This window comes from Nothoprocta perdicaria, unplaced genomic scaffold, assembly GCF_003342845.1.
Source record: "Nothoprocta perdicaria isolate Ctin4 unplaced genomic scaffold, notPer1 scaffold_89, whole genome shotgun sequence".
Taxonomy (NCBI): domain Eukaryota; kingdom Metazoa; phylum Chordata; class Aves; order Tinamiformes; family Tinamidae; genus Nothoprocta; species Nothoprocta perdicaria.
The window spans coordinates 1,661,991-1,674,184 of record NW_020456187.1 but is presented as its reverse complement, the minus strand read 5'-3'; positions in this window follow the sequence as shown (position 1 = coordinate 1,674,184).

Sequence of the window (12,194 nt, the reverse complement as noted above, 5' to 3'; positions counted from 1 at the left end):
GAGGCACCGCGAGATTTCTTATCCACGGCTGCCTGAAGCAGGACGCAAGGCCAAGCTGCGGTCTGCGTTTGGGCAGGATGTCGTGTTTTCCTGCCGAGGAACAGTATTCTATTTTTTCAACCGCGGGAGAAGTGGTGAGTGTGGAGACATCGTGGCAGCAGACACAGAGCGGTGCCGTGGGAGAGCAGGGCTTATTCTTGCCTTTTGTTCACATCTTTTCGCCCCTAGGTATGGTAGAGCATTTGGCATAAAGACAGCAGACGTACCTAGGATTTCCAGGCAGCAGAAAGTGTACCTTAGTCCTTTTCTAGTGCCAAATGGCAGACTTCAAAAACAGACATTTCACATGGGCAGAACTACCTTTTGATTAGAAAAAAAAAAAAAAACCCTTAAGCCACCTTTGAGCAGAACTAAACGACTGCAAGAGTACCAGAGAATTGAGCAACATGCTAAGGACATGTTGTTTCCTTTAAGGATTCTGASTAAAAATGACGTCGCTTAAATAGTTGGGATGTTTGTGAGCACTACAGGGCCTGGAAAGGGAAAGCAAATYGGAAAAACACTGGAGAGCTTAACAATTTGTTTTGTTTTATGACTCCCTGGAAGCTTAATGAGGGAGGCTGTTACTCATGCGCTGTCACTGCACATCTAGAATATTCCTCTGGGTTTAAAATTTGGCAGGAAAATGTCATTTCCTTTAAAAAAAAAATAGATAAAACCCATTGCTTGGAAATCCTTAACAGGAAGGGGCAGAGTCTAACTTGCTCAGGACTCTGTGTGTTGGAAATCTTCTCCATAGGGTGTTGCAGAGAAGAGATCGAACTGACGTTGAGGACATTCCCAGCATGTGTCTCATAATGTGTCTTTGAGGATAATGTGTCTTTGAGGGTGCAGTACTATGGATTTCAGCAGAGAAAGAGTGATTTGACGTGGACGTGGTAGCAAATAGTCTCCCCTCTCTTCCCTTAATCTGCAAAAAAAAAAAAAAAAAAAGAAAAAAATAGACCCATTCTAAATTGCTGGCATTTAAAGAAAAGTTCTCTTATTCGTGGAAGGCATTCGAAACATTATAATAGGAATACTGAAACTCTGAGGAAGAGGTGCTTAAGCTGAAGAAAGAGAAATACGTGGTTGCATCAGCTTGCACTAAATCTGCACTACTTCTTAATCCATATTGCCATGGACCTCACACCTCTGACCTCCTGCTTGCTGTGGTTATTTTATAAGGTGTACACAGCACAGTTTGCTTGTTTACGTTAGATGCTTAAGGTTATTTTAATCCCTTTTATAAGCATTCAGGATCCACATTATCCTCTTCTTAACTGGAAGCCTAATGTGAATTTTATGGCCGTAGAAAGTGGGATGAGTGCAGTTTCAGTTTGATGTTTTACAGAGTATTGTAAGCAAAGGAATATTTCAGTCCCCAAATGCAAGTGAATATATTTAACACCAATTCCCGCTCCCCCCCCCGCCCAAGACAGTTAATCTCAAGGAGCATTAATTAGTGAAATTATTTCACAAAAAATACGGTTTATTCAGGGGATGTTAAGGGATGTCTGAAGTGCAATACAAAGGTAGGAATTAGCAGGCCACTGTAAGAGCTATGCCACAGTTTGTCTTAAATTACAATGCCTCAAACTTAACGGTAATTCATTACTTAATTTCAGTGCCATCGATTTGTGCATCAATTTTGTCTCTCCTGTGGGGATTATTATCCTTCAAATTACTTTAAAGATTATTTTAATTATTATTTCTTTTCTCCCACACCCCAACTTTAATCCAGGATATTAACAGTTTAACAAGGTAGTACAGCAAAGTTTGTGGATTTTCAGCTTTGCATCAAAGAGGTGCTAATATGCAGTATATACCATCCTTTGAAATCTGCCTTTGTATTATTTTTTTTTCCAAACATACTGATGCCACTTTATGTCTTTGGGCTGGATTTTTGCCCTTGGGTGTGGAACTGCCTGCCTTGGACAGAATTAYGAAGTATTTCCTACAGCTACTTTGAAAAAGTGTTGAATCCCGGAAAAGCTTAATTTTCCTCTGAATAGGCATGGGATTTTGAACTGAGATTGAAAGGAGTTCAGGGTAAACTTCATGTATTAGGAAGTTAGCAATGCTTGAGCGATGTTCAGCCGTGAGCATTGAACCTGTGCTACTCCTGTAATACAGGGCTGATTGAGGACCCAATGTGGAAATTACAGCTGAGATGTCAGATATGGAAAGGAGATACAAAATATGGCAAGAAGACATGAAATATGGCTCTAGCACTTTCTGGACACGTGATCTAATGCCCCAGCTACTGTGAAAATAGTACCAAGGGTCCCTTGCCTTCAGGTCCCTTGTTGAGTGGAGGAAGAAGGTTTTGAGGTGGTTTTGGCCTCAGTGCAGATGGCAGCAGAAGCTTCTTCATTGCTCTTGAAGAAGCAGCAATATCAGGCTCTGCCATCACATACGTTGAGGCCCAGGCAGCTACAGATGGTTTTATAGCTCTGGAATCCAGGGGTTTTTCTGCCAGAAATTAGGCAGAAGAAAAGACAATCCAGCACTTGCCCGCTCTGCTTGGTGCTTGTCTGTGACACTGTGCAGGAGGCCCTCTCCTTAAATACCCTTCCTCGGCTTACGCTGGAATGAGAATAAGGAGAAGAGAGAATTTGTGGAGCATCTGCTGGGAGGCTCGTGGAAAACTGAGGGTCTGTGTTCTGAAAACGTGCAGTCTCCCAGGCTGATTGCTGAAGCTCCAGCCCTGAATATTCRCCACCAAGAAAAAAAGAAATGGGTTTTGACTTCATGCTGCCTGATAGAAAACTTAATTTTCTCAAAAAGAGGGTACAGTCCATTAAACTTGTCATGGCTCTGCTGATTTCCCTTCTTTGCTAGTTGAGCGTCCCTTTTGTGCTGAAGGAAACTGTTAAAATTGTCAGGAATGCCGAGGAGCAGGTTATATTTTCAGAGTGGTTGCCACTGCCACCTTCTAACTGATCTGTGTGCAGTTCTGCATGTGCTGCCCTCAGCCACGGTCCATTAACAGCTTTTCCCTTAGAATCTCCTTTACATTTGGACTTTCACATGCTTGTATATGTGCATGCTATTGTCAAATTACCATCAGGGTTACGYTTAAAGGCATATATATTTTTCTTACAATTTTACTTTGTCAAGCCCCCTTCTGAAGCTGGCTTTATCTAGCACAAACTTAGTTGTCCAAATCATTACTTCGGCCATGCTACCTGTTAAACCTGCACAGTTGCTACATTAGCGACTTGTAGGCAATACATGTACAGTATTAAAACCACAAGCAAATCTAAAATARTTCTGGGCAGAGGAAAGTGCAGTAGCAAAACCCAGTCCAGTTATAGCAAAATGGCCGTAGATTCAGACTGTTCTCCATCCCAGACTGGCAGCTGCCAAGGTCCAATATGTGTTGTGTCAAATTCTTTTTTTTCTGTTTTGTCTAGCATATCTTAAATTAACACTTTGTAGACCTGCTGTTTCCTTAGTACCTTCTGTATGTTAGGCATTACCTAAGCAGACTTTGCCTCTTTGCTTACTGCGGGTTTACTTTCTGCCTTTGAGTTCTCATCATGTCTGATAAATTGAAATGAGTTTGTCAAACCTTGCAAAGTAACATGGAGTTGTGCTTGTTTAACAGATCAGACTGCATGAATTCTGTTCCATGAAGTAGAGGAACTCAGTGATTCGGGCATTAATTTGATTATGTGTGTGTTGTTTAATATGTGGAGTATTAAGTCACAGTCATGTAATTAGTTCCATAATTTCCATAACATATGGTAACATCAGTGTGTGTATTGAAACACAATGCCTGTTTTTATCACGGTGATAAGTAATGGTCTGTAACARTAGTCAAGCGTATGAACTGAGCAATAAAAGAGCTTCAGGAATAAGGATCAGTAGGTTTTGAAGCTGTGGTTGGTGAGGTAGATGCAGTCAGATCCAGGGCTTCAGGGCACTCATCCATTGATCGAGGTGACAAGGGACCATGTGCTTCCAGCCTTGCTAACACTCAAGAAAAAACACTTTCATCTTCTACCTCATCTGGTCCAACACAGCTCCAGGAGCATGGATTTAACCCTAAAATCTGTTTGTAAATCTGCCATCGCTCTTGCTTCAGAGCCAGAGGATTTGTCCTGCTGGTTGGGAAGTTTTGCAGCTCCTGGMTGGTCTGCGCCACTCTTGGATAGGGGAATTTAACCCATACAAAGGGAGGACGATTGCTGTGGCCTCCATGTGGCACTAGGATGTTTTGGTGGGTAATAGTGTCTTTTCATTTTGTAATAAGGTGGTAGGAGATGAAACATAACTGGTAAAAAAGTATGATAGGAATGTGGATTTTTTCTATTTTATGAGGAGAAATAACATGAAAATRCAAGCATTCATTTAAATAAACCGATTTATAAATTCCAGGTGCTGATCTTGTGACAGTGCTGCACGTATGCTAAGTGAAGAACATGCTGTTTAAGGAATAAATGAATGTATCTGCCGTTGCCACCAGGCTGCAAAGTGTATTTAAAAATCAGATACCATGTTTTTTGCTTCATCAACATGGCAAAAGGTTCAAAGGTAGTTTGTTTTGCTCTGAAGGTATTTTTGGTGTGGCTTTTGGATTTTTTTGCAATGTCATACCTGATGAGAAGCGTAAAGCATGCTTGAATCTTCAGCTAAAAGGTCCTCTGCAATCTGTTTATCAGCCATGAGAATTCATTTGGGATTAAAAATAATTACGCCTGTAGCAGTCTGAAAATTCCTGTCCCTCTTAACTGTACATCTTCTTTTCTATGCAATAATTTTCATTTTACAACTCTTCAGTAATCGTAGAGTCTTTCAGAAGTAGCGAATGATGGAAAATAAACATGTTTGTCTTTGCTTATTTTTATTTTAAATGATACCCAAGAGCACTTCTTTTCAGGTCACCTCTCATCCCCGGACAAACAAATTAACATGATTGTTTATATAGTGATGTAAATGATGTGAGCACTGAAGATAAGCAGAGGGACAAAAAAGTTAAGTGTGCCTGATTTTAAGTGCCTTGTAGAGACATAAGTGGCCACRATACAATGCACAGGACAAGAATATAAACGGTAGGTGTAGTTTTGGAGTGCTTCATGACAGGGGCATTTCTGTTCAGCATTGGGATTAGCACTTCTTTTGAAACTTATATAACAGACACTTTGCCAGGGTGGTTTCTAAAAATGTTGCTCATCACGCTTTAGATACCAAAAGCTTTAAGCCAAAGAAAATATATTAAACTGAAGATTTTTTTTTCCTTTCGTTTCCTCCCAGTTCCTAATGAGATATTTCTGCATATGTAAGTCCGGAGTGAGAATTATAGAAATACTGGTATATAGCATGGACAAGCAGTGGCACTTTTTGAAACATCACTACAAGTAGTTACTTGGTTAATACATCTTAAAGATCAATAGGGAATTACCTTATTCATTATTGTCTTGTACAACTTTTATAGTATTTTATTTGTCACTTTTGTCTGTCAAATCACGGTGCTTTCTGGAAAGAAAAAAAAAGTAAACCCTTGTACTCCTCCTCCACTGCTGTGACAAAAAGTAAGTTACCATCAAATAGAGTAACCATATGAAAATACGGGTACGAATAGAGAGGAGTGAGGCTGGAGCTTCATTATCATTTCAGAAGCCATTTCTGATGCTGGTGCTGACTTATTTCAAGGAGTTAGTAGGTTATTTCACTGTTTTCTGCCTCAGATTCTCCCCACCATAAAATACTATTTAAGCAAGAAGAAAAGTGAGATACTCTGATTGATAATATTGCTATACAACTGCATATAATTGCAGTACAGCTTATGCATGTTGTATTTGAATTAGAGTGTATCGGTGGATTTTTTTTTTCATCCCATCAGAATATTAATAGCTTTTCGCTAATGCATAATTCATATAGTAAAGCCTTTGTCACAAGAACATCTTACTTTCTTTTTTTCTTCCTCAGCATGATAAGCCTGCTTTTGTATTTTTAGGATATCTATTTTCCTAATAATCTCACAAAGCCAACCTGAAGAGCTTTCCAAGAGCATTATTCAGCATAAGTCTGAGATAAATTGCACAATAAGAATATGGCTCCAAATAGCAGGTGATTTTGCTGGGACCTCCTATTTACAGGTATATTCTYCAAAAAGCAGAATTGGTAAACTTTCTCTAGATGCATGTTTATACCTCACCTAAGTTCATGCTTACAGCAGTTTGACTAAAGCTTGACTTTAGTCCGACATAAGATACTTTGAGGAAAAAAAAAATCATTTTATTTTATCTTTTTGGAGAAGAGCAGAAAAAGAAGACTAGCTCAAAGTGCTTCTGATATTTTCTCTCCAGATTCTGAAGACAACTATTTTTGTCAATACTGAATTTTTCCAGAAACATTTGGAGAAAGTTGTACATAGTGGAGATTGCTTTTACTGAGGCATTGAGCATGAGTATCRGCTGATAAATGCCTAGCAGCATTAGCCATCGGATCTTCTATGTTAGAAATTTTGCGAATCTTTTGAAATTATAAAGATAAATATATTGTGATTATGTAATATGGAAGTTAAATAGAAAAGGAGTAGGAAATATTAGTCTATATTAGAGGGCTGCTTATGGCTTGTTATGAAAGAATGTTCCTGACCCCTTATTGATAGCTGTTTTAACTATGAGTAAACAAAGGATAGCAAAGAGAGATACATGCAATATTGTCGTAACTGTAGGAAATTTCAATGATAATAGTCTGCCATGATGAATTTCCACCCCAGAATGACCCAGACACTTTTTCTTCTTTAGGTACTTACGTCAAACTGATTCACAGAGCTTCTCACTCACACAAAATTCCAGCTGGGGAGACTTCAGTTATTTCTTGCACATTGCTTATTTTAAGATAAGAAGATGTTCAGCAAGAGAAATAAGCAACCAAAACCTGAGCACCAGCACAACAGTGGAAGCTGGGTTTTGTGGAAGAACCTAGTAAGATTTTGAATAAGCAGCTCAGTATTGATTTTCTTTTAAGTTCAAGAACTGATTCACTGCAAGCTGAAGCGCTCATCTCTACTCTTCATGACCAATGAAGGAAGGCATGTATAGTATATATATATATATATGTATATGTATATGTATACACACACACACACACACACATATGTATATAAATATATATATATTTATCCAAAGTGTAATTCCACAATTCATGTCCTTTCGTAATGGTGGTTTAATGAGTTCCCGCGTATCCCCAGCCATGTGTTTCCAGTTCATCCACAATGCAGTACCATCTCTTCCCCAGCTCTGTGGAAAAACAGATTGCCGTAATAACTCAGGAAAAGAAACTTTTTCTTTTGAACTAGAATCATTTGATCTTATTTACAGCCTGGCCCACAGGCACTTGCATCAGTGCAGCCTCAGGTGACACAAACTGAGCAGTAGAGACAGCAGCAAGTCTTGGAGAGCATCCCAGTGCTCTTAACCAGGCAGATGTGCTCTGGGACTGTATCCTKGATGAAAGGGTTTCAGTAGCCACAGTATTTTCTATTGAACTGTTGCTCTTTCTCTTGTTTTGTTTTGTTTTAGATTGATTAACATCTCCTTGCTTGAGCAGGTTTTTTCTTGAGAAGATCAACCATCTTTGTGAGAAGGAAGTCAACTATGTGGAACACCATGAGTATCAATAAAATCTTGGCAAACAGAGTAGGTACTTATTCAACCTTGTAAATTAAAAACAGTTTTTTCCTGCATGTTTTGTGAAAGGAGCACAAAAAGACAAATTATGCAGTGGATGAGCTCTCTCGATAGTTGGAATTCATCAGTCTGGCGGTGAAGATGCTGGGGATTGATGGCGCAGGGAAATAAAAAATGAAACAGCCTTTTCCCAATAGTAATATTTTAAATTCTAGTTGAAAACGACTGGGAAAAAAACCTTTCAAAGACATTTGTAACTGACTTTACAGTCTCAGTTTCTGCAGTTAGTAGTAATTGTTTTTTCAGCTGAAGGACAATTTCACAAGGGTTCCTCAGTTGTCTGAATGCCAAAGAGTATCTAAAGCAGCTCTTAAATGAGATACATGACCAGGCATTAAGTAGGAAGTTCACACAATTACTTCCCATGCTATAGCTGTTCTGTGAACAGATGATTTCTGCAAAATTGTCAATCTGTCATCTTTCATTGGCCTTACATTAAAAAAAAAAAAAAGGAATTTTGAAGCTACAATAAGTTGAACAGTTTGTCAGACATAACGTACTCACAGGCTATTGTCTCCAAATTACAGGCTGACTCGTTCTTTCAGATTGTCGTGCATGGATCATAAAGCTGTCATAAGTAAAGCTCTAAGAAAATTCATTTCCACGGCTCCTGTTATGGCAAAGCGTGGAAAGGAAGTAATAAGACTAATTTTTTAGGAATTTCCTGTACATTAGTCTGTTTGGAAGTCTTTCCAAGTCATTCCTAGTAGAAATTCTCTCTGAATAATCCTGGAATCATATATGAAGTGCATACAATTGTCATTTTCATTCAAGGATGGAATCATAGTTCACATATTTTTCTGAGTGTTTAACCACAGGAATTCAACACTGGAGGAGAGAGGGTTACATGATAGGACTTTGAATGCAGCTTAACCACATGTAAATTGCTGGAATTATTTAGCAGTAAAACAAAGCTGTCAGGAACTCTCAACTGGCAGTGACTTAAACTCAGACACAGCTTTACTCCTGTGAGTAATCCCACTGATGTCAAATAAAATCCTGTGGGTGCACAAGTATTTAAGATCAGGGCTTAAATCACTAACATTTCACCCCCATAATTTTYTCTGAAAGATTAAAGAACAGTGTTAGTTTATAACTACAGAAAGAAAAATGTAATCAGAAGCTCTTCCATTCTAGGTTTTTTATCTAAGTCTGTGAATCTTCTGTGCTCCCTTTTCCAAGTTCTTGCTTTTCTACTAAGTGTGTATGTAAATTAAAAAGCATTATGTCTGTCCTCTTTATTCCTCTTCTTCTTTCCAGCTAAACAGGAGTGCTTTCAGCTTTTCACTTTAAGTCTAAGAAGGACAGAATAGTCCAGGATTGGAAAACTTCAAAACTTACAGGAACCCAGGAGTTAAATGACCTAATTATGAGGAGGCCTCATGGAGAAGTATCATATCTGTCTGCAGACGGTTATTTTTTTTCCAATTTAGAAATGACAGCTTGCAGCCCTAACGTGAGAATGTTTTTCATTATCTCTGCACTAGAAACATACAGAGTTATTACAAGTTTTAAAAGATACTCCAAAATGTGCAAATATATTAAAGAGAAGAAGATACTCTCCGAATACTCAGTTCCAGATACTGTGGCCTGAACACATACCAGGAATAACAGTAAAGATGCAGCCACATAAAGCGGACATCACCTTCAAATTTCCCATACATGACAAATGGAGGTATGCAAGAAGACAGGCCATAGCATGATACAGCTTTACCTCTGTCAAAGAAAGGTAATGGTTGTTAAGCTACATGGCTTTCCTTGTTCTACTGATAGATCTCCGATTTCTTGGAATTTCTCATGAAGATTTTCTTGGATGAGAATGTGTTAGCTAGACTGTTGACAGATACCCTGTTGGGAAGTGTCCACACTAGTTTGAGATTCTTCTATCTTAAGCCATCTAGAAGTTGGGTTTCTAGTCTAAGTTAGTTGTTTTGGTTGTCATTGTGGTAAGTGAAGAGAGATAAGTATCTCTGGAGGTGATTAAATCTTACAAACAGATGCAATTAATTAGGTTTTTGACATGGTTTCCTGCCCACTGAAGAGAGTGATTTTAAGGACGTTTGGCTGTCCTCAGGAGACCAGAGATGAGTTCGTCTTGGGTCATGGTCGTAATTGGCTGAAGTCACTTTTTCACAGAACTTGCAGAACATACAGCACATGCAGACATTACGTTGCAGAAGGGAACAGGTAAGTTGTCTTCAGCTGTGCTACAGCAAGGCAAAGTTTGAGGCATTTGAGCGCCTAAAGGAAGTGGTTCCGTTCTGGCCACACTGGAGTACAGCTGTATTTAAAGTGCTAAGAGTATTAGCATTTCTTGTGCCTACGTGGGAGATGCCCAAAAAAGTAGTTGAGCTGCAGGGGCAGAACCCTGGGATCTCTGTATGAGCATAGCTCAGTCCTGCTGTTTCTAACCAAGTTGTTCCATGACTTCTGTCTGCTCGAAGCAGACACTTTCTTGACAGAGCTGCATAATAAATCTAGTGCTGCAGTGGCCTTGGCATAGCCATAATGCTTCCAGTAACTGGAGCAACTACCCACTTTCAGAGCCCAGCCTAATTAATTTGCTTTGTTTTCCTTAAAATAATGTTATTTTACACCCACTTGGGGCATGCTCTCTCATTGTGTATCCCTTCTGTCATCCTGTGCATCAAAATACACTCTGCCTCTGATGCAGTGCTGCTACTTTGATTAATTTGTGCCTTTCTAAGATGCTGTGATGTCCTTACCTCGTGTTCCTCAGGACATGCCCCTGTGAACGTGGTGAAATCTTGTAGTCTATGCAAGCACTCACGCTTGTTTGACACTATTGTGCAGATGTAATTCAGATACATTTCTCCTGCCAGCTTAGATGAGGCATTGCAGACAGGTTATAAAAAATACATCATTTTGAAAGGAATAATTCATCTATAAAACAGTTTTGTAGTAGAGTTTCAAGAAAATAAACTATGTGACACATCTGAGTAGTACTGGAGGCTGCTGTTAAGTGCCAGATCTTAATATTCCATAAATAACACATTTCTTAGATTAGATGTAGGCACACATCTACTCTCTAACCATTTCTGCTTTAGCTACCAGTGTCCATTGTGCTGTTTGGGGATTTACCTGCGTGACTTTTTTAATGAATCTTCAGCATCTGATGATTAATAGGCAACTTCTATAACACATTTGCTGCTGTTAAAAATAACATATCTTAGCATCTAGCTGGAGACGCTTCACACATGTTTTTCCAGTAATTAGAGGGACTTTGCAGCAATGCTAGTCTTCATGGTATTGGTGCTGAGGACAGATACCAGCAGATATTGTATATTACGAGAAGACACAAATGGTAGTAGGATGAAGATCATTCTTTCCAGATTAAATCCTTGAATATGTTGTCTGAATCTGACTAATGAAATTCTTCAGCATGACACTGCTAAGCAATTATCTTTCTATTGGTAACAGTATTATAGATATCAGAAATATCCCCTGGTGACTGAAACCAATATCAAAGGTAAGAGTGAGGGGAAAAAAAACATCAGTTCTTTAATAGAGACAGAAAAAAAAGATAAAAAAACAAGACCTATCTGTGCCATTTCAAGTTTATTGTTACAGGAGTACCATCTCATCTAGAAACAAGCTCCTTCAGGAAGCTGGTTTCATATGGTGGTTTAGATTTAACTATTTATTGTCTAGCACCATTTGAAATCAGTGTTCTTGGAGGAAGAATGCCTGTCTTCTTCAGTCACACGGATCCCCAGAAACGTCATGGAAGAGAAGAACAGCTTGAGATCTCCACTGTCTGCTTCTGATGTTAATCTTAGGTTCCACCACTACCGGAATGACCTCCGTAGGCTGAAATGGCCAAATCTATACCTTGGGCGACCCTTGGGAGAACTTGGAGCGTACAATTCCCAAGGCAGAAATTCCAGCAATACTGCCAGGCATGTTTTTGTTTTCCAATTGCAAACCAAAGCTTTGAAACAGGAAAGTGCTTATTACATGTAAGCAGTGCAAAAAAAAAAAAAAAAAAAAAAAAAAGAATTTACAGGTCATTGTGAAGAAAGTATTAATGCACCCACTATTATATCACCAAATAATGCAGTATATACCCCAAAGTGAGGCATGAGGAAGGGAATACTCCAGTTTATTTTCAGTTTGAGGCTTGTTTCAGCCCTGTATAGATACAGTTTTGCTCATTAGTTTCCTACTGCTCTTGCAAATACCTTGTACATGTATCTTACAGAACATGATAAATTTGAGATAGATTTAAACACTGGGAAATGTTGATGCTGTTTTCCTTTCTGTTACGTGTTTCCTTTTTCATTGTGGCATGCTTTGTAGATTTTAATACACTTATTTCTTCTGTGTTACGTTTTAATATTGGGGTTGTAGGTTAATAGGCCAATACACTACTGCAGTTAATGGAAATTACCAACATCAGCACCCATGCAAATCAGACCACTCGTTGTA